This window comes from Triturus cristatus, chromosome 11 (genome assembly GCF_964204655.1).
Source record: "Triturus cristatus chromosome 11, aTriCri1.1, whole genome shotgun sequence".
Lineage (NCBI taxonomy): Eukaryota > Metazoa > Chordata > Amphibia > Caudata > Salamandridae > Triturus > Triturus cristatus.
The window spans coordinates 503,132,950-503,158,816 of NC_140594.1; positions in this window are offsets into that span (position 1 = coordinate 503,132,950).

The window sequence follows — 25,867 nt, forward strand, 5'->3', positions numbered from 1 at the left end:
AAGAAGGATTTTTTGGTACCTGTCGGAGCATAAACTGACCCCACACAGATACGAGTGTCTCCAATACGCAACTTAGCAAAGACATATCGACCGTCCGGATCTTCCCACGTTTTGGATACCATAACTGGAAGGGTTTTTAGAATGAGGATTGCCACACCACATTTTCGAGTAGGACCTGTGTCCGAGGGTTTCTCTTCATGTATGCTGCTGTGGAAAACCTTTCCCACCCAAGCCTTACACAATTGTTTTGATTCACGTTCATCAAAAGGTGTCTCTTGAAGAAGAGCCACATCTCCTTTTGTTGATTGGAGATAAGAGAGTAATTTTTTCCTCTAAATGTAATGTGTTAAACCATGAACATTCCATGATATTGCACATAAGGCATGAGTAGTAACCATGAATATGAGAGTACTAAAGCTTTTTTTTTAAAAAAGGTAACGAAGAGTGGAATCCAAAAGAGAAAGAAAGAAGTGAGTTATTGAAGATTACGTTTTTGCAATGACCAGAATGAGATTTGTTGACTTACTAGCCAATGAAAATAAATATATTGTGTAGAATAAACAGAAATATAAGTTCAAATTATGATATGAAGGTATATAACATACTTCAATATTAAAACTTTTCACCTTTTAACTGCGGGTCTGGGCTCACTAGAGAACCACTCCGGGTAGGACCTCAACTAGGAGTATAGAACAAAGGCCAGGACTGTTCGTAAGAAATGTGAGAATCTGGGGGATCTATTTATACTGAGTGGTGACCTATGAAAGGGAATACCAAATCCTATAAAACATACAAACAGCCAAATCTGAGATGTATAAGAAAGAAATCTAAAGAACATTCTGAGGGTATAAGCATGTCAATAGTAGAAATAGATGAGAACATTGCAATTTATAATAGATGGTGGTTGTGATGGTGGACATGGTGGTGGACGTGGTGGTGGTGTTGGATGTGGTGGTGGTGGTGCTGGACGTGGTGGTGGGGGATGTGGTGGTGGTGGGTGTGGTGGTGGTGGTGGTGGTGCAAGTGCGAGCGAAAGAGAGAGTGAGTGAGGGGGGAATAAAAATAAAGTGCGGCCTGCGTCAGATAAAGTACTGACACTGATTGAGTTATTCAATGCACTTTATGCCCTGCAGCTAGTAGTAGGAAAGTAACATGCAAACATAATGCAATGAATGTGATGGGACACTTTGGAGACAGAGCTGTGCACAAGGGAAAAGTTATAATGTGATATTTTAGGGCTCAGTAGTGTCTGCCTTATATTGAGTCTATTGTTAATTTTGTTACAAAGAAAATTGTAAGACGAATTGCTGTCTTTGTGCGACCTGCGACAAGAAAAAGAGAGAGAGCGAGAGACAGAGTGTGAGCGAAAGAGAGAGTGAGTGGGGTGAATGAAAAATAAAAAAAGCGGCCCTCGCTGGTTTAATGACTGGCGGTGGACGTGGTGGTGGTGGACATGGTGGTGGTGGACGTGGTGGTGGTGGACGTGGTGGTGGTGGACATGGTGATAGTGGATGTGGTGGTGGACATGGTGGTGGACGTGGTGGTGGTGGACATGGTGGTGGACGTGGTAGTGGACATGGTGGTGGATGTGGTGGTGGTGGTGGTGAACGTGGTGGTGGTGGATGTGGTGGTAGATGTGGTGGTGGTGGTGGACGTGGTGGTGGACGTGGTGGTGAACTTGGTGGTGGTTGTGGACGTGGTGGTGGTGGAGGTGGTGCTGGTGGATGTGGTGGTGGACGTGGTGGTGGTGCTGGTGCTGGTGGTGGACGTGGTGGTGGACGTGGCGGTGGTGGACATGGGTGGACTTGGTGGTGGAGCGAGTGCAAGCAAAAGAGAGAGTGAGTGAGGGGGAATGAAAAAAAAGGCGGCCTGCGCCAGATAAAGTACTGACACTGCTTGAGTTATTCAATGCACTTTATGCCCCGCGGCTGGTAGTCGGAAAGTTACATGCAAACATAATGCAATGAATGTGATGGGACACTTTGGAGAGAGAGCCGTGCATGAGGGAAAACCTTTAATGTGATATTTTAAGGCGCAGTAGTGTCTGCCTTATATTGAGGCTATTGTTAATTGTCGTTACAAAGAAAATTGTAAGATGAATTGCTGTTTCTGTGCGACCTGCGACAAGAAAGAGAGAGAGAGCGAGAGACAGAGTGCGTGGTGGTGGTGGACGTGGTGGTGGACGTGGTGGTGAACTTGGTGGTGGTTGTGGACGTGGTGGTGGTGGAGGTGGTGCTGGTGGATGTGGTGGTGGACGTGGTGGTGGTGCTGGTGCTGGTGGTGGACGTGGTGGTGGACGTGGCGGTGGTGGACATGGGTGGACTTGGTGGTGGAGCGAGTGCAAGCAAAAGAGAGAGTGAGTGAGGGGGAATGAAAAAAAAGGCGGCCTGCGCCAGATAAAGTACTGACACTGCTTGAGTTATTCAATGCACTTTATGCCCCGCGGCTGGTAGTAGGAAAGTTACATGCAAACATAATGCAATGAATGTGATGGGACACTTTGGAGAGAGAGCCGTGCATGAGGGAAAACCTTTAATGTGATATTTTAAGGCGCAGTAGTGTCTGCCTTATATTGAGGCTATTGTTAATTGTCGTTACAAAGAAAATTGTAAGATGAATTGCTGTTTCTGTGCGACCTGCGACAAGAAAGAGAGAGAGAGCGAGAGACAGAGTGCGAGCGAAAGAGAGAGTGAGTGAGAGGGGAATGAAAAAATAAAAAATGCGGCCCGCGCTGTGTTTAAAGACTGTGACTGACTAGTGCTGAAACTCAAATAAGCAGCAGCTGTTTTCAAGCACACTCGTGCTTGTGGTGGCATACGCCTTGCGGGAGCGAGCAGCGGCCAATTAGCACGCGTGCCGCGGCTCGCTCCCGCAAGGTGGATGCCACCACAAGCACCACTGTGCTTGAAAAGGAGCAGGCCGATGGCTAAAGGCCCTCCTGGGGCAGTGCATGTGCGCTACCTAGGCGAGACCTAAAAGGATATGATTAAGTAAAAAGGAGAAAAAGGATAGAACCTGAGGAAGGTTCCAAAGAGTTCAACCATCTATTATACCCCTGTGTATTGCATTGTGTGACTATAAAGAGCTGTGGCCTCATATGGCTCCCAAAACGTACCATGATGAGTTGTCATGTTGATCTCTCCAGTATAACATCAGAGAGTCATCTCAGGCCGTGTATTTTCACGGTTGGTGGTGCTATGTATAATTGTGCCCTCATATTTAGGACTCCTAGAGAATCCTCGAACAAGTATATGGATCAATCGAAAACACCGGACACCTAGCAGTAATAACAGGGTTATGTTTAGAGTCTGTGTTTATAGCTCATACCATAGTTTAGTTGTATTCAATGATTTCTGGGTAAACCCATACATAGCGGGTATAACTTGCAAGTCAGACGTTCAATCCTAATGTCATACTCGACTTCTACTTGTTTATTTCAGTCCCTTATTTTAGAGGTCCCATAGCTATCTTAGGTAAATACACCAGCTCGTCTGTGTACGCCTATGCAAATGAGAGCTAGTGCATATCCCGTTTGCAGTTCGAATATTACCATGTGGGCCTCATTCTCTTACTGGTAACAGGAATCACTACTCTGGGCTGGTAAAAACCCCTTGCAGCTGCTCTGCCAACCATGCTGTTGTTGACAATTGCACTAAACCCATAAAGAATGCAAGTTAAGAGATTCGTACAACGGCCATAGAAGGAGGGTTGGGATGTCCCCAAATAGCTGCAAATATAGTGGCTTAAAACTATTGTAATGTGAACTGCTGTGCTATTCCTGTGTTAACGCTCTTCTTGTTATAAAACTATCACAGAGCGATTATTTGTTTCTATTAATCTTGGGAAATCAGATGCCCTGTTCTACTATAGTTGTTAAAGCCAGGGATAATGGCTTTGCACTGGACATTTTGTTTCAAATTAAAATTTTGATCAGTTTACCCAAAACATGTATTGTGCAGGAAATTGCCGAGAAAACCATTATCTTGTATATCGTTGCTTCGAGTTGTCTGACGTCCCGAGCTTTTATGACAACACAAATTGTCTTGTTTACCCATGACATGCCAGAAGGTGATTTTATAATATTGTATTTTTACCAGTATTTTATCGTAGGATTTTTATAAATACGTATAATTTATTTATGAAGATTTTACTTTTATGATTGTATTGATCGAAAATAAAGTTATAAATGAATGAATAGATATCCAGGAAGAAGTGGAAAATGGGTCACAGATAGGAGATCCTGAGATGCATGACAATTGAAAGAGTATTCCCATATATATCAGGGAGTGGCTGTTTCCATTGAAAACCTTTTTCTTTTCTCTTTGGCCACCTCCTTGAAGCCCTGAGCCCATGCGTTTACTGTTCCTACCAGGGGTGTCTATGTGTTTCCTACTGGTGGTGTGTTTTCTGACTGTCTCCATGATAGCACATTCATTGGCGAATCAACACTCACATTGAAAGTTTTCCCCAGTGTAACTGACTGCGACCTGAAATCAATCCCTTAAGATACACTCACAAGATCCAGAGAGAGGCAACCTTTGTAGAATGCTCATTACAGTTAGGGAAAAAGAAAGGTAGGTTTTGGCACATTTACAGTCATCCCCATGAGGAGTGGACTGAGTCAGGAAAAAGCTTTGGCATGTGATGGTTTGTTCATGGGTCGAAGTGTAGACACAAAAGTGTGTAAGAGGTGAGACATGGAAACAAAGAGGATGAAATGAACTGACTCTATGAAACATTTCCCATCTGCTGGTGAAAGTAATGAGAGAGGATATTCTAGTGAGAAGGGACTTCGAAAAAGGCGCTGCCATATTGTAGGTCAATCAAAGGGTGAAAATAGTTCAAGAAGATATGTAATCCTCTTCAGCTCTTTGTTCTACACATTGGGGATTCGTGGAGAGTAGAGGCAAACAACTCTCCATGCGGATTCGGGGAGGTGATACTAGCCCCAATCTTTGGGGTAAATGACTGGCTAGTGAGTTGAGAGGGCGGTGGAGTCAGCAGGGGTATACTGGTGCATAGGTATTGGTGTGTTTTTTTTTGTGCTTCTTCCCCTGTCTGCAAGGTACCCAGCTTATCTGTGTTTTTGTTCTTTAGCATCAGAAGAAGGTCGTTAACCTTTGGCTGTTGAGGAATGTGTCAAAGGAACATCCTCAAGTGCTGGAGGCACTTTGTGTGTTGAGATAGGTGGGCTGAGAAGATGACTTGGCACCCTTGGGTCTTGGACCAACGCATGGGTTCCAGCGGAACTGCTTCCTCATAGGATGGCTGCATTGATAGTGGCTGCAGACGTTTTGCAATGCTCTTCTGGCATAATAATGGATTGACAGGTATAAACGTTTCACAGAGTGAACGTGTGAGCAGGAACATGTGGTACACCAGCGCATTTTGGTGCTGGAAAGCAGAGGAGGGTGCTAGAATTTGGCTTATTGTTGTTGGTTAGCAGCAAGCTGAAGCACAGCTATGGCAGAGTAGTACACTGTCTCAACAGGGGGCAGGGCAAACACAGGAGGCATCAGTGGGAGCAGGGCTGGGACTACAAAAGTGTCTCAGATGAGCAGCCAAGGCAGTCATAATGGTAAACTGATGCTAGATTTAACTGTGCAATAGGGCAATATGCAATGTATGATGCAGAGGAGGTCACTATCATGCAGTGCCCTATATTGAGGCAGGAGATGCTCAAAAGCATACTAGTACAGCGTGGCCCACAGTGCAGAAGGTGAATATCTGGTCATATTGGGAGCAGAGGTAGGTGGAAGCAGAAATAGTAAGGTCTTTGCTTTATAGTGCATGGGTTGGAGCAGAAGAGGTTAGAGTTGAATGTATGGGAAGAGAAAATGTGGTTTTAGGTAAGCACAGACATATGTGAAGGAACTAAATGGGGTAGGGATGTGGTTATGTTGGATGTGACGGGAAAGCAAGGAGGAAATCTGAGGATGGGGATTGGGGAGTTTAGAGGTTTGTTGGGATGCAGGTGTTTCGAAGTGCAAGAGTAATAAGCCGCAAAAAGTTAGATGGGAGTGGGTGGAGAGAGGAAAGGATTGTGATAATGATGCAAGGGATGGGTGTAGTGTGGCATGTATGGTTCATTGTATGAACCTATGATCTAGGTAGTCATAGTGATGGATGGCCATTCAGTACTCATAGAAGAGACCGGGGAAGGTATCCAACCACTTTTGGAAACCATGGCAGGACTGAGACATCAGACTGAAAACAAGGTGTGGTCTGGTGCATTTCACTTGACATCAGTGGCAGTGAAACCTTTTTATGGGAGTGTTGGGGGATGAAGAGGTACTCGGAACAAGCAAGGAGTGGGTGCTGTTGAAGGTTTGGATACAGGAAGGAGGTGAAGAGTTGGATAATGAGGGGGTTGTTGTGGAGGAAAGGATTTAGGGCAGTTGTGTGTGGATGCGGGAGAGCCATAGGTGGTGCAAAGCAAAGACAATAGGAGTTGCCCAAAGGAATCTACCACAGGGTGGGGGCAAGGCAATGATAATGTGAGGATGACCTGGAGTAGTCCAGGCTTCTGGCAGATCCTGAAGTTCCAGGAGACAGGTGACAATGCATGTATAAAGGGAAGCTAGTAATGCATCAAGACCTGAGAGCAGACAACAAGGAAGGTAATCCCCATATTGTAAAGCAAGATCGAAATGTTGTCGACCAATAGTACGATGACTATTGCAAATGCTTCTTCAAATTATAATAGCATTGGTTCTCCAAAATAATTTGTGACAAAAACTTTGTATTGCTACTACAGTCACTTGAAACACCTAATTCTTTTTTCCTGTTGCTTCCCGCTATTAATGATCTTGTGTTTGCTATATGATTGAACAAATTGCATATTTGGATTTTCTTACATAGAATTTATTTTTCTTCTATGGTGTATGCTTATAACATTCCACAGTAAGAGAACTCTTGTTCCTTCATAAATACTTGTACCCATGGTTCTTTATATACCTTTGGGTTGCCGTGTCTATAAAAACACATTTACAGAGCTTGGCATTCTGTGGGTGGACTCTAGGACCAGTCACCTAACAGTGATGCCACTGGCAATTTGAGAAAGTGAAAGGAAAGGTTGTTCCATTTACTGAATTGTTGATTAGCTTCTTCAACTAGGGCGAAAGATAGGCAGGCTTAGATGACATTTCTTGACAGTGGGACTAGAAGGTGTTCGGGGTAGTGAGGGAGGGATGACAGAGATGGAAATGGTTGGTGCAATATATGCTAAAGTTGATGAACAAGTGTTTGTATTCTTTGACTACTGCAAAAAAGCTGAAAGGTATACATTTTTTCTTTTTATGGGAAATATTTTGGGGTATGCCCTACAGCAGGAGAATTGGGAAGGATGATGCTTGAGGATTGGGTTGGGGAAAGAAGGTTAGAGAAAATGTTCTGAAGGCCAGGGACAGGTTAAATATTTGTGGTTATCCTAATAATATTAGGCAATATATGTTTTTGGGTGGAGGGTTATTTCTTATTTTATGTATAGTATGTTTATTCTTCGAGGTTATCTAAGGTTGTTTCTGAATAGGAGCTTGGAGGGGAGCATGGTCATATATAAAAACAGTTCAGTTGGAGAGTGAAACTTGTAGATTTATGTTAAGGGTTTAACAGCAGATCAAGCTAATAGGGAAAAGTTGGTGTGTTATTTTTTATTTTTGTTGGGGGAGGTTTTTATATTTTCAGATGTTTAGGCATTGTGAAACTATCACGTTTTGAAAGTGGTGTGACCCAAAAGCACTACCCAGGCCTCTGCCTCAGGCCTTGCCAACCCCCAGGGCAGACTTTCAGATTCCACACAAGCAGGCATGCATATACACAGAGTTGCAGGTACGCACACATACAGTCACACATTCATACACATGCACTCCCAGCACGCAAACATTTAAACTCAAAAACGTACCTGTGGCAGGCCCACAACTTCTGACTCTCCTATCTGTCTCCTGCAGCCAGAGGCAGACCCACGAGCTTCCATGCAATCAGAAGCAGGAATAGGGTTGAAGGTACTGGGGTAGACCTTTTTCCCCTTATTTCAGTGTTAGCTAGGGCAAGACAGCATGTGATTGCGAAGCCCTGAAGCTCAATTATCTGACGTGCTGTACAGCATCATGCTAGTACAGCATGACAAATATGTTTTGTGTATCTGTGAGGACGGGTTGTAACAGCCCCCGCCTGATGCATGCGCAATACAACTAGTGGAGCCCTCTTCAGTTGGTAAAGTAATATTACAGGTATTACATGCAAACAAACAATCTGTGAGATTGTTCGTTTTCATTCAAAAACTGTAATGAGCTGAGAAGTAATGGCGGAGGGAGGCAGCGGGTCGAAGCCTTGGTGCCCCCTAGGGGCTGTAGATACTGAATGAACAAGTAGATATAAATAGGGGAAGTATTGTTAGGTTGAAAATATTTAAGATGGGGTTCGGTTAGTAGTCCTGGCCCCTTGATATACCTCTGCATAAAAATAGTTGTCGACTGATTTTAATTTTTTATTCATGTTTTTGTATCATTAGAGAAATAATTTAGCTAGTGTAGACATTGCTAATCTGGGCTGAATTTTTCTGGATGACAGTTTTAAAAATGGCGGATGTGTTGCAGTTATGATGCAATATTTCAGGAACCATGAGACCGATATACTTCATCTTAATGTCAAAACATAGGTTTTGGGGGCCAAGTAGTCTTATTAAGACAGATAATTCCTTCTCGGAGCAACCCTTCCATCATTTTCCAAAATAGTGACTCTACAATGATGTGTTTTAGCCATCATATTGGTAATTTATTTGAATATTGTTTTGTTCCGGTTTTCCGCTGATTAAAATCCACAAACATAAGCAAAGCAAGTGGTAGCTGAGGAGCTTTATCTCCTGACAGAGTGTTGCTAGCTACAAAATCTGAGGACTCCTTCAACAAAGAAAAATGTGTCAATTGCAAAACTAATATGAAAGAAAAGCTAACATCAGCTACTGCTGGGCAGAAGAGAGTTTGAGCTGCTGCACAAATACGGCAAGACGAAGTTCACAAAAGATTGAAACTGATGGGTGAAGAGGATCAAATATTTCAAATATTTTATCATTGTAACAACAAGTGTGACAAGTCATATCCAATGGAAAAAAGTCTGGAAAATAATTGTCCAAAAATAGCAGAAACCAGTGAATCACTAAAAGAATCCTAGTCTTCTGAGAAAGTGACGACAACCAAACCCAATGCCCATCCACTTAGAAGCTTGATGACTACTCCTCTTCCACCTCCATGAACTGATTAGAAAGCACAGAACCTTCAATGAGTTATCTGCAGTTTAGTCAGAACAAGGCTAAAGGGATTGAAGAAAGAACAAAGTACACAGTATGTGAGTCTCAAAGGGCAGACATGTTATTATCTGCAGCTAGTTTCTTCCAAGAAGAAGTTTTCAGATGATTAGCTGATCTTAAAAGTGAGGTGAATGTATTTGCAGCGGATTTGTATTCCCACCCAAACTGCATGTGTGCATACATTTGAAAATATGAATGCACAATGAGCTCCCAGCAGCAATTTAACTGCCAGGCTTCAGTTAAGTTTGCACTCTTTGAAAAAGCAAATGAAGTTTTAAACACACTCCTGAGTGCACGCTATGGGGTCACACTCAGTGAGATCCAAGAAATAATGGTCAACATTGATGAAACTCTATTGATCACAATAATGAAATTAAGATTTTTGGGGTGAGAATGAAAAATGACAGAATTCATTTTTGTCAGCCTAACAAAAATAATGATCCTCTTATGGTGTTCTCAGCTGATTTGACTCCTGAAGTTCTTTCAGCCAAAATAAGATCACAGGATGCAGTCAAATCAGCAGGAACCATTTTAAGAAAAATCAACAAGAATGCCTGATATTGTTCTAACATTTTTTTCATCATTGTTTAATATCAGCAAAGAAAAACTGTTACAAACTAAAGTTCTTGAGTTCGAAACAGAAGCCGACAACATTGATGAAGGCTTTGAAGATATTAGCGAAGAAGTGGAAGATAATCCCATGAACCAACCGGCTAATGATGTGAAATTTTAATGTCTTTTGCAAATCATGTTTTATGAATTACATCACGGCAAAAAGAAAACTTCACTATTCATGATGAATGCCCAAGCAATCTATAACAAGTGCAAAATAAGAGAGCTAATCACTTCAAAGATTAGGATTGGTGTATCAACAAGTTATAATGACATAGTACGGAGTAGGAACTCGTTAGCAGCTCATGCTGTAAAATCTTGTGAATCCAACAGCACACCGCTTCGAAGTCACTTTACCAGGAAATAATTTACAATTTGAGATGGTAACTTGCCAAAATAATATTGATGATTCAATTAACTCTGAATGTTCAATTATTGCAAGTACAATGATTGTCAATGAGGAGTTAGTGCCTGCAGAGATATATTCAAAAGGTACGGGCCATATTGTTCAAGAACGTATCTGCAAATTGGAGGAAGCTGACATTCATGTTGTGCCACATGTTGAGTGGGCTGTTAATGGTTCCAATCAAGTCATTGTACTGTCAAATGACAGATGTTATTATTGTGCTACTCAGAGTTATGGATACGTTATGGAATAGGAGAGAAACTACATTTACTCCTGCTTCATATTCTGTACAAGAAATGTGACCCAGAGATTCCCAATGTTCTTATTAAGGCACATATTCTTACGGGTGATGACCCTATGAGCAAAATTGGAGAAAAGATTCAAGCTCTAACTGCTGAACCTGTGAAGTTTCTAAAAGGATTAAATTGAACAGAAGAAGAATAGGACATTAAACATGTAGAAAAATAGCTTGCACGTGTTTTTAAAATGAGTTCTGACTGGCACACATTTGATGTTTTTCGGTACAGTGTGTTCAAGAGATCAGTCCCGCTAAGTAACCTTCCGCTGACATCATATTCTGTGTGTGGACACATTAAAAGAGCTTTCTAATTTGGTTGGGAATATATTGTTAGGGTTCTAAAACCTTCAAAACGCCAAATGCCTCTACCCACAGAACTTACACGTACATGTACTTGCAAAACCTGTCCTACAAAAAGATGTTCCTGTCGATATGCTCTTCTCAAATTTTCAGTATTCTGCAAATGTACCATGAGAGCTTGCCGAAATAAATAAATAAAGTGAACTATCAAAAAATGTGTCTAAAACACGAGTGATAAACATTATTTTTTTTCATATTGAAATCACAAGCATTGTTTGGTGTATACATAAATGGATTAAAAAACATTATTACTTGTTTCATTTCGATATATGTCTTATCTTCTTCTATTATAGCCACCATTTTGGAAAATGGCAGAAGGGTTGCTCTGAGGAGTTATGTTCTGTCTCTATAAAATTACTTGACCACCCAAAACCTATGTTTTGACACCAAACTGAAGTATATAATTCTCATGGTTCCTGAAATATTACATCATCACAGCAACAAATCTACCATTTTCAAAAATCTGGTCTAGAAAAATTCAGCCTGGATCAGCAAGGTCTAACAAAGCTAAATTACTTCTCTAATGATCCAGACACATAAATCAAAAATTAAAATCTCTGGACAACTATTTTGTTATAGAGGTATATTAGGGGGATTGGATTTTAATGGCTGGAGGATTTTCTGGGGTTAGTGATTGGTATCTTCTCTGAAAGGCTGAGCTTGGTTTATGGACTGTAGGGCATATTCCTAATGTGTATGTTGTTTTTTAGACCTGTTATATCAAAGTGGCCTTTTATACTTACCCAGGGGGTTGTATTGATTCTGTCTGTCTAGCCCCATCTAAATTGTGAGTATGCAAGGAATAGACAACCCTTGCTTTTGGATGCTTTAGATAAAATAGTTCTATTGAACAAAACATTGATTTTAACTTCCAAAAACATTGATTTGTTAAACAGGAGTCTAATAAGAGAAACATTGGCAAAACCGATAGGACTCAGCTCTAAAAGGCTGAACTATTGAATTAGCAATTTTTTTTTTACATTTACATACAAGAGCATGTGTCATTACCCAAGACTGGCAATCTTGCAATGGGTTTTTGTAGGAAGCTGGCTCTGTATATACTATACAAAAGTGAGGAATAGTACGCACAGAGTCCAGTGTAACCCAAAAGGTAGGCAGAGGTAAAGTAGATAGCACCTCACTCTCTATTTGTGGTAGTGTGCTCGAGCAGTAAGGCTTTATCAGAGGATAGTGTTAAGCATTTGTTGTACACACTCAGTAGCAAAGGAATTCACACACTCAAAGACTGAACTTCAGACCAATTGTTTTTGCATAAAAATATTCTTTTAGTTATTTTATTTTCTAGAACCAAGCAAGCCCGGCACAGGTAAGCAATAAATACTTTACAGTAGCAATGCAGTTTTAAATAGTTTGAATTGCAATTGTAAATGTAATTTGATTTGAATACAATAGTGTTACTGATAATGCAATGCTTTTCAGAATACAGTAAATATTATTATTATTATTATAATACAAACTTTATTCGTCAGTAACTCCGCCGTAAAAACGATGGTACATAGACTTTGTATAGGATTTTTTGTAAAATTACAGGTAAGTTACTCTTGAGATTACTTTTCATACACAGTGCAGTATGCCTGCATACTGCAGTAGGACATTTCCTGTAAACAGATAAGTAAAAGTGTTTTTGTTAGTTAGTACAATTTTAAAGAATTTCTTTAGGTTTTCCAACTCCACAATTAGAAACTTTTCACAGAAAAAAGGTCAATATTATCCTATGGAGGAAAATAGTGTTATCGGTTTAAAGGTAAGTACTTTGTTGTGGGAGTTGCTGTTCTGAGGTTAGACTCAGGGGTCCCCCAGGGTCAAGGATGCACTCTTGTTACACCCTCAGCGGCACTAGGGCGGCCAGGTGGGGAGTGTTGAGGCCCAATGTTATCCAATGGTGGATAGGGCGCCTCCGGTTGGTGGCTGCTGACGAGCAGGCCACTAAGTTGTAGGAGCAAAGCTCCTGGACTTCAGCTCAGGGCAAATAGGGGTTTAGGCCAGCACAAAATAAGATACACCCTCAGTGGCACTGGGGCGGTTGGGTGCAGAGTGCTGTTTTGGCATCCGAAGCCCTGTATCTTTCAACGGGGAGTCTCCGGTTTGCAAAAGCACTGCGGGCTTGGGGGCGAAGGGCTTCTGGGTGTGCCTACCACTTGGAGAGGTAAGTTGGGAAATTGAGGGTTGGTTAGGCACCACCGGTTGCGCCCGCAATGCAGCAGGGCGTCGGGTGCAGGGCTGCCTTTTAGGGTCAGATCTTCTTACCAGTTCCCTGTCGCAGTTGGGGGGACCTTCTGGTTTGAGACTGCAGGCATAGGTTGGAGGCTTGAGGCAGGTCAGGGTCACTGGATCTTGGGTCAGGATCACCTGGGGGACTTTCTCTTGGTGTTGGGCCACTCGAACTTGGGCCGTGGGTGTCGGGTGCAGAGTGGTGCAGACCCGCGGATCTTTGCGGAACTGGAGTCTGTTGTTTGAACAAACCTGGTGTTCACGGGAGACAGAGTCTTTGGTATTAAAGGCAGGCATATCCTACAGGTGTGTTGAGGTTGCTGGCTGCAGGACACACCAGGATTTTGCTGGAGCAGGTTCGAGGTGGGAACAGGCCGGTAGGGCTGGGGCCAAGTCAGTGGGCGTCCTCCTCTCGTTAGCTTCGGCACAGCTGTTCAATCCTTCTTCTTTTCTTCTTGCAGGTTCTTCTTTGAGGAAGCAAGGTTCAGAGATACCCCTAAATACTAGATTTAAGGGCGTTACAAGTAGATAAAAAGTTGGGACCAATGGGTCCCTTCCCTGGGGTGGATAAACCCCCTATTATGCCACCCCCCATTCGGAGGGGGGCATAAACCTTTCCCTGATTGGCTGAGTCCCCCCATTTGCAATATGGTGGGGACTGAGAGTTCTGCTTCACCTCACCTACCCCACCTGAGAAGTGGAGTTGGCAGAGGTGGGCACACCTCTCTTCCTCACTTGTTTTTCCTGCCGGTTCTCCCGCCCAAAGTGGGGGTCAGAACCAGTGGGGACCAGTTGCTGAAAGCAGCAAGTGGCCTGGGGAAGCTCATGAAGGCTGCAAGCCTTTAGGCTTCCCCTTCGTGGACCCTGCCCATCCTGGGGGAGGAGGCTTGGTACCTCGTCTCAGTATATGCATTGTTTCAGGCCCTCCGAGAGCAGAAGACTCTCGAACCAGGGGTCCAGAAACATGTCTGGTGTTGGCAGCTGAAAGCAGCCACTCAGCCTAGACACTAGTGGTAGGTCGTTTTTCAGGGGGCATCTCTAAGATGCCCTCTGTGTGCATTTTTCATTAAATCCCACACTGGCATCAGTGTGGGTTTAATGTGCTGAGAGGTTTGATACCAAACTTCTCAGTTTTCAGTGTAGCCATTACAGTGCTGTGGAGTTCGTAATGACAAACTCCCATCACCGTATACTCTTAATGGCGCACTGCACTTACAATGTCTAAGAATGGACTTAGAAAGAGGTTTCCAATGTTGTGAACAGATTGTTGCAAGTTTTTGTTTTCAAAAAACTTTATTAACCATTCAAATTTTTCATCGGTATTGAAGGTTTCACTTTTTAATCCATTGCGAAAATCATACACGTTTGAGTGACTGATTTGCTATGTGTTCCCAATGCATTTCGGCACTCATGCCTTCGTCAGGGGAAATCTAAAAATGATAAATGTTGTAATGAGTATGGTGTACGAGGATTTGTTTTCACCCATGCATTGTGATATGGGGGAAAGAATCGTGAGGGGTGTTGTAAAAAGCGCGGTGAAAAAGGTGTGAGGGGAGATGTTGATAAGTGGTGATTCAATATTCGCAAGGTAGGTACCTTTCGAGGACTACAGTCAGTGCCTGGGGGACACACCCCAAGTTCTGGGGGTGCACCTTGAAGTTCATAGTCACACTCATTTTCAGAGAGTGATACCCCGGAGCACGATACAACCACTAATAATATTTGACAAAGTTTTAGGAAGTGCGCGCACTATACTTTTTTCCAATAAGAATGGACTTAGACACTGGAGGGTTCAGGGCTCAAGGCACTTGTACCCTCACCACTGGCATAGTGCACCCAGCTAAAGGGGTGACTGATCTATGCCATGGTAGTGGGTTGTAGGTATGGCACACAGGGATGCGTGCTATGTCGACACTTCACTTTGTTCTGCACTAAAACACGCAGCCTGCAAAGGCAGTGTGTGAGTGTAGTGGTACAGGGCCTCTAAGGGTGGCACAATAAGTGCTACAGCCCTTAGGGGTCTTCTCTGGTCACAGTGCCCTGGGTACCTGTGGAACCATTTATTAGGGGCTGACCTGTGGATAGAGATGCCATTTGGGTTTTGTTTTGAATGCAGGTTTAGGGAAAGAATATAGGCCCTGGGTACCTGATTAGCAGATGTCCAGGGCACACCCAGTCAAAGCACATCAGCAATTCAGCAATAAGTGGGGGCAACCATGCAGAAACAGGGCACTTTCTCACACAACCCCCTCCCCCAAATGAAAGAGGATGAGAATAATCTTTCCATAGAGAATCTTCATTTTCTAAGTAGAAGAACTTGGAAAGTCCATCTGCATTGGCATGGGCAGTCCCAGGTCTGTGTTTCACTACAAAGTCCATTCCCTGTAGGGAGATGGACCACCTAAACAGTTTAGGATTTTCACCTTTCATCTGCATTAGCCATCTGAGAGGTCTGTGATCAGTTTGAACTAGGAAGTGAGTACCAAGCAGGTATGGTCTCCGCTTCTTCAGGGACCAAACCACAACAAAGGCCTCCCTCTCAACGGCACTGCAACGCTGCTACCTGGGGAGAAGCCTTCTGCTTATAAAAACAACAGATTGGTCTTGGTCTTCATCATTGGTCCGGGATAGGCCCCCTCTTATCCCTAGTTGAGAGGCATCAGTCTGCACAATGAACTGCTTGGCATAGTCAGGAGCTTTGAGAATTGGCGCTGAGCACATTGCCTCTTTCAGGGTGTCAAAAGCCTTTTGACAGCCAGCTGTCCAGTTGACCTTTTTGGGCATCTTCTTGGAGGTGAGTTCTGTGAGGGCAGCCACAATGGATCCATATTCCTTCACAAACCTCTTGTAGCACCCAGTCAAGCCAAGGAATGCCCTGACTTGGGTGTGGGTTGTTGGAGCTGCCCAGTCCAGGATAGCCTGGATCTTGGGCTGTAAGTGTTGTACTTGTCCTCAACCAACAAGGTGGCCTAAATACACCACATTTCCCTGCCATATCTGGCATTTGGATGCCTTGATAGTTAGGCCTGAAGTTTGCAGGGCATTTACACATTCCCAAGGTGGATCAGGTGATCCTCCCAGGTGGAACTAAAGAAAGCAATATCATATGGATAAGCTGCACTAAAGGATTCCAATCCAGCAATGACTTGATTCACCAACCTCTGGAAGGTGGCAGGGGCATTTTTTAAACCAAAGGGCATAACAGTAAACTGATAATGCCCATCAGGTGTGGAGAATACTGTCTTTTCTTTTGCTCCTGGTGCCATGCCAATCTGCAAGTACCCTGCAGTTAAGTCAAAGGAACTTAGAAATTTGGCTGCACCTAGTTTGTCTATCAGTTCATCTGCTCTTGGAATAGAGTGAGCATCTGTCTTGGTGACAGAGTTTAGCCCTCTATAGTCCACACAGAACCTCTTTTCTCTCTTTCCACTCTGTGGATGAGGTTTGGAGACTAGAACCTCTGGGTTGACCCAGGGGCTCTCAGAGGGTTCAATAACCCCCGAACTCCAGTGTCTTGCTGACTTCAGCTCTGATGCTATCCTTGACTTGATCAGACTAGTGATAGATTTTGTTTTTGACAGGTGAACTGTCACCAGTGTCCACATCATGGGTCCACCAGTTTGTCTGACCAGGGGTCAAGGAAAGGGCTTTGCATTAGGGGTGGGTGGAATTTGCGTAGTCGCGCTACGCAAAGTTCTGCGAAACGGTAAAAAATCTCAGCGAGCACGCAAAAGTTCCGCAAACTCACGGAATTGCGTGTTCCGCCCGTTCGCAATGCTTTTTTCCTGTTCGCGAACGCTGTTTGCCTGCTCGGGGAGAAATATCTCGCGAACACGCATTTTGAAAGCGTGAACAAGCAAATAATTCTGCTAAGCAGTGGATCGCGGAATTTTTGGCAATTACGCATTCTCCACGGAACGTGAAATTACTCAAATTCCGCAAATTCCATGAGTGGAACAGAATTTCCCGCCCAGGCCTACTTTGCATACTGCTACAAGATGTGCTTGCAATCAGTCAGCTGTTGGGCAGAGAGGGTGTCTGAAAAGACAACTCCATCCACTGACCCATCTTTTGGTCTACATTAGAGGAGGTCACGGAGAGGATCACTCTCTGCCTCCTGATCCTCATCAGTCATCATCATCATGGTGATGTCAGCCCTATCATGGAAAAGCTTAAGGCGGTTCACATGGATCACCCTTTTGGGTATTCTTCTTGTGCCCAGGTCAACCAAGTAGGTGTCATAACTTCTAGGATAGGGTAAAGACCACTCCATCTGTCCTGGAGAGCCATTGGTTCCACTGGCTTCAAAACCCACACACTGTGCCCTGGTTGAAATTTTACCAGGAAGCTTTTTGTTCATACCAGTGCTTCCGAAGCTCCTGGCTGGCCTCAAGGTTCTTGGATACCTTTTCCATGCACTCAGCCATTCTGGACCTTAGGCCAAGCACGTAGTCCACAATATCTTGTTTGGGTTCTTGGAGAGGCTTCTCTCAACCCTCTTCTACAAGACAGAGTGGTCCCCTCACAGGATGGCCAAACAGAAGTTCAAAGGGGGAAACCCTACTCCCTTCTGTGACACCTCTCTGTAAGCTAAAAGCAAGCATGGTAAGAGGACATCCCATTTCCTTTTGAGTTTTTCAGGGAGCCCCATAATCATGCCTTTCAATGTCTTGTTAAAACTTGTACTGCACTCCACACTCTTTCCACATGTGTTTGAGGTAGGCAGACATGAAGTTGGAACCTCTGTCTGAAACCACCTCATTAGGAAACCCTACCCTGGTGAAGACACCAATGAGAGCCTTGGCTACTGCAGGAGCTGTAGTTATCCTAAGGGGAATTTCCTCAGGACACCTAGTGGCGTGATCCACTACAACTAGCATGAATTTGTTTCCTGATGCTGTGGGAGGTTCAAGTGGACCCATTATGTCCACACCTACCCTTTCAATGGGAACTCCAACCACAGGTAGTGGTATCAAGGGGGTCTTTTGGGTGTCTACCTTTTTTGCCACTAGCATGACAGGTGACACAGGACATCTGGGGCCAGTAAAAGTAGCAAACTAGCCTTTCCCAGGTTTTGGTTTGGACCAGATGTCCAGCTAAGAGGATGTCATGAGCTAAATTTAGGAGGAACTCCCTGTCCTCCTGATGCACTACCACGCTCCTAGTGGCTCCAGGTTGGGGTCCCTGGCCTCCGTGTACAATAGTCCCTCTTCCCAATAAACTCTGTGGGTACCTCTGACATCTCACTTTTCCTGTGCAGCAGCTTGTGACTCAGGCTTTCAAGAGTTAGACAGTCCTGCTGTCCAAGGCATAGCTCTTTCCTAGAGGGTACCCCGGGCCCAAGAGTTCAAGCTGGTAAGGTTCAAGCTCAATGGGCAAAGTTTCCTCTGGGGTGTCCAAGTCCTCTACCTAGGGAGAGGGTTCCTGGTTTCCCAGTCTTCTTACCTTTACTCTTGGAAGGTTGGGCCATACTTTCAGGCTCCACACTTTTTTTCACCCTGTTTTCTGCTCTGTCCTCTTGTTTTTACACACACCATCTCAGGGATATCCAACATTGCTTCATTGGTTTTCAGTTCAATGTCAGCCCATGCTAAGGTTTGCCGGTCATTGCTAAGCAGACCTGAAGCTGGTAGCTTTGGAGAGTCCACTACCTTTACCAGGCCAGTAATACCCACTCCCCAGTCTAATGTCACCATAGCCATTGCATGGTTAGTGGTAACACTGTCTGCATTGGTGACTGGGTATGTTCTCCCACTCAAATATTGCTCAGGGGAAACCAGTGTATCTCTCACTATAGTGACACTGGCATCTGTACCCATCAGAGCTTCTATCCTAATTCCATTTATCCAAGGGTATTGGAAATACTTCTTTAAGTTGGGTGGCCACACAGCTACAGTGGCAAACTCAGCTTGCCCTTCTGAAACTAGGATTTCTTCAGTGTGCAACCCGATTTGCTCTTGGCACATTGTTGATCCCATTGTTGATCCCATTGTGGCTTCACCAGGAACTAGCTGTACTAGGACTAGGGGGCTTCTTGTTTGAACAAGTAGCATCTCCAGTGTTAGCGTGCCTCTGTGGCACGCGTTCTAGGGCCCGCCCCCACTGTGGTACGATCTGGGAAACTACATTTTCCTGTTGCTAAATGGTGGCTGTGGTGTCCTGTAAATGTACATTAAGCACTGCGATATGTTTTCCTAGTATTTTCCTTTCATTGTTCATTTTCCTTTATATGTTCTCCTTTTTCCCTGCTGGATGTAACTATAGGGGACTACATATCCCAGAATCCCCACACAGCAGTCACTTTGGCTGTGGTTGCCTATGGGTGTGGTCATATCCCAGAATCCCCACAGAGCAGTCACTTTGGGTGTGGTAGCCTATGGGTGTGGTCTGCCTATAAAAGGAGCCACACCCATTGGGTGTGGCTCACTATTCTGGATCCTGTGTGGAAGCAGCCTCTCTCTCTTCTGCTGACTCGTGAGTTGATTCCAATTTACTTTGAGCCTGTGGGTAAGCCTCTGTTGTTTGAAGGCAACAGAGTAATTTCATTTCCTTGTTGGGATTCGGTGAGCTTTGGAGCTCATTTGCTGCATTCAGTGTTTGGCAGCACACTATTGTGTGCTTTGGGACTCATTTTGCAAACTACATTTTGGCAAGCATACAACAGTGCGCTCTGAAGTGTATTTTGACTATTGTATGATTACACTCACACTTTGGAATTCATTAAAACATTGTGTTCTCAAGCATTAGGTCCAGCAATTACGATTTAGAGCTCTGGCTCATTTTTGCATATTGAGTTGGTGATCCATTTGGCATAGTGTATGTGGAACTTTCGGATTAGCCGTTTGGTGCTTTTGGTATGTTGATTTTTCAAGCACTTGGACAAGCTCGCACAGGGGCTCATTTGTGTACTGTGTCATAATTGTGAGTATATGCTCTGTATATTGTTGGACTTTACTGTTAGGAAGGTGTGATTGTAACACATTCCTTGGAAGTGTATTTTCTGTATAACTTGTATCATGGGCTCGTGATAAAGTAGAGACTCATTAGCAATAAGACTCCGCGTAGCAGAGTCTGGTACCTGAGAATTATTTATACTGATTGTTATTGTTTGTATGTTTATCTGTTTGTTTTACAGGTCTCCCTCCCAGCTGTTCCCTTCCTCAAACTTTCCCCCCACTTGGTCACTCTAACTTTCAGTGCTGTAATAGCATCCAGAATTGGAGGTACCGAGAGGTGGGCCCACAGAGCAACGTACAGACTCCGAGGAAGTGGCGCTCTGACAGAATAGTGAGCCCACAAATTTAATTCCTCCTGGTCTGTACGAGGCTTTATCATGGCCACTTTAGATGACTTGTTGAAAGTAATCACTCAAATGCAAAGAGATATGGTTGAATCCAAAAACACAACTGCTGCTTTGGCTGATAAGGTAGCTCAACTACAAACTAAGGTAGGAGTTAGTGAGCAAACTCCTTTGTGGGGGGTTTGGAATAAAACTCCGCTCCATCCAGATTCTACACCTACGAACATAGCTGTAACCGTTCCTAATCCAATACCATTAGCCACTGCAGAGCGTTTTTCTGGGGTTTCAAATAAGGTTCAAATATTTTTTACTCAAGTAGAGTTACATTTCACTTGTAGACCAAGCGCATTCCCTGATCCTCAATCCAGGATAGCATTTTTAATCTCATATTTGTCCGGAGACGCTGCTACCTGGGCAATTCCATTGGTTAGAAAAGACAGCCCATTGTTATATAACTGGAAACTCTTTGTACAAGAATTTGAAAACTTTTTTGACAGGAGAGCGATGACTCTTTCAGCAGATCGAGAACTGTTCGAGTTAAAGCAAGGAAACAAAGATTTGGTTGTCTATTTATCACAATTTAACAGATTAGTCGCAGAAACAGCATGGCCTGAAGAGAAATGGTCAGCACTATTTTATCAGTGACTAAAAGATGGCTTGAAAGATGTTTTGTCGCAGATCGATCCACAACCCACAAATTGCTCTGCTCTCATTAACTTAACACTTCGTTTGGATCACCGCCTATCTGAACGAAAGGGAGACCAGAAAAAAACAGAGAAAACAATGTCGCGTTTTGACAAAACAAGGTCCTTTTCTAGTTCCCGCCCTACCAACAATGTACCAGAGCCTATGGAGATTGGGACATTGCGTCAACCATTAACAAAAGAGGAAAAAGAGTTACGTAGAACAAACAGACAATGTTTATATTGTGGTCGCAAAGGATACTTGAATGTCCAGTAAAAGCAAAAGGTAAGGGACCACCTTCCACTAAAAGTGTTGCCAGTTTGGAACAAAGTCAGGAAAACTGACACACCCAAGAAGGAAGGAAGGGTTGCACTTGGGTGTCGTTACCATCCCTTCACAGACTATGAGTACCGTGTTAAACATTCCTAAGACAGCACATTTCCGAATTGAGGTCGAAATTTGTTTTCAGACAAAAAAACACACGATGAGTGCTTTAATAGACTCTGGCGCGACAGGAAATTTCATAGATGACTCCACAGCAAAACAACTGCAGATTCCTTGCAAGAAGAAGCTAACCCCTGAAGTCGTGCAAGCAGTAGATGGCAGTTTACTGTCAGGAGGCCCTGTGTCATTGCAAACAACATTAATACAGTTAATTTGCCATGATCATATCAAAGACAAAAAACATTCAGAAGAAATTATATTCAACATTATTCAGGCATCACAGTATGGTCCTATTTTAGGAACACCTTGGCTAACGCTTCATAATCCTCACATCGATTGGGCCAAATGAATCATGCATTTTACCTCATCCTTTTGCCATGAACACTGTATAAAGGAAACAATCACCATGCCATCTACTCTACACGCAGCAACTGCGGCAGAAAAAGACACTGAATTACCCTGGCAGTATGCAACGTTCGCAGATGTATTTGATGAGAAAGAAGCAGACGTTTTACCGCCTCATCGACAGTATGACTGTCAAATTGACTTAGTACCAGGCTCCATCGTCCCAAGTTGTCGGATTTATGTCTCACCAAGCAGGAGAATAAATATCTGAGAGAATACCTAGACCGTTGCTTAGCTAACAGATTCATTTGACCCTCTAAATCCCCTGCAGCGTCGCCACTTTTTTTATTCCAAAATCAAATGGCGATCTGAGGGCTTGTATAGATTACAGGGCATTGAATAAGATCACTGTCAAAAATAGATACCCCTTACCTCTGATTCCAGTCCTTCTGGATCAAGTTAAAAAAGCTGTAATCTATACAAAATTAGATCTATGAGGAGCATACCATTTGGTACGTATCCGTTGTGGCGATGAATAGAAGACAGCTTTTAAAACCAGATATGGTTTATATGAATAAACTGTGATGCCATTTGGACTTTGTAATGCTCCTGCTGCATTTCAATTCTTTTTAAACGATGTCTTAAGAGACTATCTGGACTTATTCATAATCGTCTATATAGATGATATACTCATTTATTCCAATAGCGTACCAGAACATGAGCAGCATGTAAAGACAATTTTGTTAGCTCTATGAAAGAATCATCTCTATTGTAAAATAACTAAGTGTGAGTTCCATGTCACCACTGTTGAATTTCTAGGGGTAACGCTATCTCCTTTGGGAATGCAAATGGCGGAACGGAAAATTAAAGCAGTTACAGATTGGCCTACACCTACTTCAGTAAAAGATGTACAATGTTTCCTTGGTTTCGCCAATTTTTACCGAAGGTTTATTGACCAATTTTCCAATACTGTGGCACCTATCACAAAACTACTAAGAAAGAAAGAGGTGTTTCACTGGTCAAAAGAAGCAGACACAGCCTTTGCCGCTCTTAAAACGGCTTTACTTCAGCTCCTGTTCTAACACATCCAAATATGGAACAACCATTCATCGTAGAGGCGGACTCCTCCGATATTGCTGTAGGAGCAGTACTTTCTCAAAGAAATCCCGCTACTGGACAATTACATCCCGTAGCATACATGTGACGCAAGTTAAATGACAGTGAACAAAATGATGTCATTGCTGAAAAAGAATTATAAGCAATACGAGACGCATTTAAAGAGTGGCGTCACTATTTGAAAGGGGCAAGACATACAATAACTGTTTTCACAGATCATCGTAATCTGCAATTCATGAGTTCAGCAAGACTTCTTACACCTAGGCAATTGCGATGGATGCTCTTTTTTGCAGAGTTTGATTTTGTAGTAACTTTTAGACCTGGATCTGACAACCGAAAAGCTGATGCCATCTCACGACAAAACTCTTCGCTTGTGCCCAATACTGGACCTCCTCAAGCCATTATGGGTGTGGTCATATCCCAGAATCCCCACACAGCAGTCACTTTGGGTGTGGTTGCCTATGGGTGTGGTATGCCTATAAAAGGAGCCACACCCATTGGGCGTGGCTCACTATTTTGGATCCTGTGTGGAAGCAGCCTTTCTCGCTTCTGCTGACTCGTGAGTTCATTCCAATTTACTTTGAGCCTACAGGTAAGCCTCTGTTGTTTGAAGGCAACAGAGTAATTTCATTTCCTTGGGATTCGGTGTGCTATGGAGCTCATTTGCTGTATTCAGTGTTTGGCAGCACACTTTCGTGTGCTTTGGGGCTCATTTTGCAAAGCACATTTTGGCAAGCATACAACAGTGCCCTCTGGAATTTATTTTGACTATTGTATGATTACACTCACACTTTTGATTGCGCGTTTTGGAATTCATTAAAACATTGTGTTGTCAAGCATTAGGTCCAGTAATTACGATTTAGAGCTCTGGCTCATTTTTGCATATTGAATTGGTGAACATAGGGACTAGTGCTCTGGGTCTATTTGGCATAGTGTATGTGGAACTTTTGGATTAGCCCTTTGGTGTTTTTGGTATGTTGATTTTTCAAGCGCTTGGGCAAGCTCACACAGGGGCTCATTTGTGTCCTGTGTCATAATTATGAGTATATGCTCTGTATATTGTTGAACTTTACTGTTAGGAAGGTGTGATTGTAACACATTCCTTGGAAGTGTATTTTCTGTATAACTTGTATCGCGGACTCGTGATAAAGTTGAGACTCATTAGCAATAAGACTCCGCGTAGCAGATTCTGGTACCTGAGAATTATTTATACTGATTGTTATTGTTTGTATGTTTATCTGTTTGTTTTACAGGTCTCCGTCCCAGCTGTTCCCTTCCTCAAACCCTTCCCCCCACTTGGTCACTCTAACTTTCAGTGCTGTAATAGCATCCTGAATTGGAGGTACCATGATGTGGGACCATAGAGCAATGTACAGATTCCGAGGAAGTGGCGCTCTGACATCCAGTTAAGTGTCCCAACTTTCTACAGTTGTTACACCAGGCATTTAAAGGATCAACATTCTTTCCCGTGTACCTATTATTGGACTGGGAAGAGTTTTGGGACCAACCCCCTTGTGCAGGTTTTTTGGGCCCTTTTGAAGACTCAGGCTTTTTATCTTGGGAATTCTCCCCACCTTTCCACGAGGAAGGTTTTGTAACCCCTTTCTTTTGGTCACCCCCAGTGGTTGTTTTTGTCATCCTTGTCATGTCCCAGTGGCCGACCTTCTTTCCCAATTCTTGGGGAGAAATTAGACCTAGGTCTACCAAATGCTGATGTAACTTTTCATTAGTGCAATTACTTAAAATATGTTCTTTCACAAACAAATTGTAAAGTCCATTGAAATCATGCACATTGTGTCCAGTTAACCAACCATCTAGTGTTTTAACTAAGTAGTCCACAAAGTCAATCCAGGATTGGTTTTGGGTTCTGTGAGCCCCCCTAAATCTAATTCAATATTCCTCCATTGTGAGTCCAAATCCCTCAGAGTCCTCTTCATGATGTCATAAGACCCAGCATCTGCCCCAGAAAGGGTCAGGAGTCTGTCTTTGCAGTTACCAGAGAACAGTTTGAAAAGGAGTGCCCACCAGTGTGACTTCTTCACTTTTCTCATTTCACAAGCCCTCTCAAAGGCTGTGAACCATTTTGTGATATCATCACTCTCTTCACATTTAGGGACATTCCCTTCGGGGTTTTTGGATCATAAGATTGCTCGTTATCCTTATTGAGTAAATTGCTGCCAGCATTGATGGGTGCTAGGCCCATCTCTGCTCTCTCTCTCTCTCTCTCTCTCTCTCTCTCTCTCTCTCTCTCTCTCTAGAGCCAGCAACCTGGTCTACAGATCCAGTCTTTTGGTCAACCTTGCTAAAAGGCTGTCCTCCTCATTGAGGCTGTCCTCAGTAGTGCCTGACCCACCTGTGTGGGATCTAGGAGCTGAGAGGTTGATTTTTGGAGTCATGGGCACGTGGGCCCTTTTTCTCCATATGAAGTGGGTGTTGTTGATCTACCTGGTCATACTCTACCTCTTCTTCCTCATCTGATTGGTCTTCACCATTTTAAGATGGAGAGTCCTTAGCCAACAGTTCCTGGAGCTATGTTGTTTGGTGGGATAGGACCCCACGGCTATGTTTTTATTTTTACATAGGGATCTTACCTCCTTTAAAGACAAGTGAAAGTAAGGGGTGAGACCAACCTGGTCCTCTATGGCGTTGTGGTTATTTTTACTAACAGCTAGGCTCTTGCTTTGAGACATTGTTAAAAAAGATTTCTAACCCCTCTGTCCCTAGCTAAAGTGACCTTTTTTATTTTTCTAACATTTTACAGGG